This window comes from Carlito syrichta, unplaced genomic scaffold, assembly GCF_000164805.1.
Source record: "Carlito syrichta isolate Samal-C Ts95f unplaced genomic scaffold, Tarsius_syrichta-2.0.1 Scaffold308855, whole genome shotgun sequence".
Lineage (NCBI taxonomy): Eukaryota > Metazoa > Chordata > Mammalia > Primates > Tarsiidae > Carlito > Carlito syrichta.
Genome location: NW_007252951.1, coordinates 252,580 through 254,567, shown reverse-complemented (window position 1 = coordinate 254,567; position 1,988 = coordinate 252,580). Strand labels below are relative to the sequence as shown.

At 55.4% G+C, this 1,988-nt stretch overlaps 1 pseudogene; it reads right to left on the bottom strand.

Annotated features, from left to right (window-relative positions):
* Positions 1–948: 948 nt before the first annotated feature.
* LOC103268610 lies at positions 949–1,425 on the bottom strand (annotated as a pseudogene).
* Between the last annotated feature and the right edge of the window lie 563 nt (positions 1,426–1,988).

Below are 1,988 nucleotides of genomic sequence, written 5' to 3'. Positions count from 1 at the left end.
TTTGGCCTTTCTTAAACAAAACCTGCCCAGTGCCTGGCAGGTCTTTAAAGTTGCAACTTGCCTTTCAAAAGGAAATACCTTTAACTGCTATCAACCCATCCTTCCTGCCGCTGGACTAGTGGGAGATATTCAATCAGCCCAGGTGAGGCCAACTGCTGATCCTGAATCAGCTGCATGTGTTTCTGTGTTTATTCACTCGATCATACAAGAAATATATTTGAGCATTTGCCGTATCCTGCCACAGTGTCAACCACGGTTCTGAGGCAGTCTGGTGATATTTGGTGTTCTGAGCTAAGGAGGAGATGGGCTGGGCCCTTGCCTGTCACACTCAAGGACCAAAAGAAGCAGGTGCAAGTCTTAGGGTGGAACCAGGGAAGGGGACCCTGGTGCCGACATGTGGCCATGGGGCAGGGGCAGGGGGCAGGATTGAAATCAAGGTGGACATTAATCACCACCCCCACATGCTCTGCTGGACAACAGAGCATCCCATCATCTACTACCAAATCCACCTCTGGCTTCTGAGCACGGCAGCCTGGGAAAACCCTTGGGTTCTTGGAGTGACTCTTGTAGGCCGAGGTCTCCTTCACCCCAAGCCACCATTGCTCATTCCACACTTTGTCTCATCCTGGGCAGTTACTCCAGGGTGCCACCGACCTGATCTGGGGCCCAGGAACAAGCTAGCTGTAAGGCCACTGGGCTGTGCTTGTGTTCTGGCTCCCAGAGGGCTCCAGTGTGTCCCCCAGGTAAGCCTGCTGGCCTCCAAGGGAGGCCCAGGGACTGGCAGGGAGCCTCTTTTGGTGGTATCCCAACCCTGACTCACTGTCAGGAGGTGATGGTAGGGGCCTCGGGAGGGTGAAGTGTGTCTGTAGGGCCAAGACTGCCCAGGTTTGCCATTGTGGTGGTGGTCTGGCCCCAGCCATACCATGGCCCAAGACTGGTGGAGAGGGCCTAGTCCTCCTTGGGCCTCTCCATAGTAAGAAATGTGTCCAGGACTGCGGCCTGCCGCTCAGGGTCCCCTAGGGGCTGCTTCTCATGGTTCTTTTCAGCTCTTGTCCTTGTCCAGGATGGAGAACGCAGGCAGACGGCCCGGGGCAGTGGGTTCAGACCTGGCAGAGGCTCACTGGTAAGGTTCTCATCATCTGAGTCAGCAAGGACCTCAGCCAGCTCCTGGTCAGACATGTTGGTCAGCTCAGTGAGGTCCAGGAGGTCAAAGTGGACCTCCAGGGAGGAGATGCTGCTCAGGGGCTGCCTCCTCTCTGTGACCTGTAGGAGCCCCGGAGCTGGTATTGGGATGCCCACCTCCTCCTCCACCACAGGCGTGTGGCAGCTGTCCCCCATCCCATGGGCTGGGACACCTAGGGCAGCCTGTGGCACCTCAACCTCCTAAACGATCTCTCCAGGGCCAGCGGCCTCCAGGGGCTCCATGTGGCCGGCAGGGTCTAGGGGGCACATGGGTGGCGGCATCACCTGGCCCAGGTGCCCCAACAGCTGCAGTTGTGACTCAGCCCGGGCTCTGGGCACAGCACATTGGGGCAGCAGCCCGGGGGCTGCACTGGCAGGGAGGAGCCCGTGGGGCACACAGCTACTCTGGGGCCTGGGTTCCCCACCATCCCTGTTAAAGACTTTAAAGGCCATGTCCAATAGTTCTAGTTGAGGGGTTTGTGGGCCTTTTCTAATTTTTGGAGTTTGCGTCTAATATCCCGTGCTGACTGGGAGATGAAATACGTAACCAAAAGAACTTGTCCCTTCAGAGAGTTTAAATCAATATTAGTAAACTGCTGCAATGTCTCAGAGAGGTGACTTAGAAACATTGCTGGATTTTCATATGGTCTTTGAAAAACCTCTATTATTTTGTCTTAGTTAGCCTGTTTAATAACACTTTTTTTTTTTTTGAGTTGGAGTCTCGCTCTGTCGCCTAGACCAGAGTGCAGTGGCTGCTCCCAGCCCCTGCAGCCTCAACCTACTGGTCTCTGGCGAGCCTTCCACCT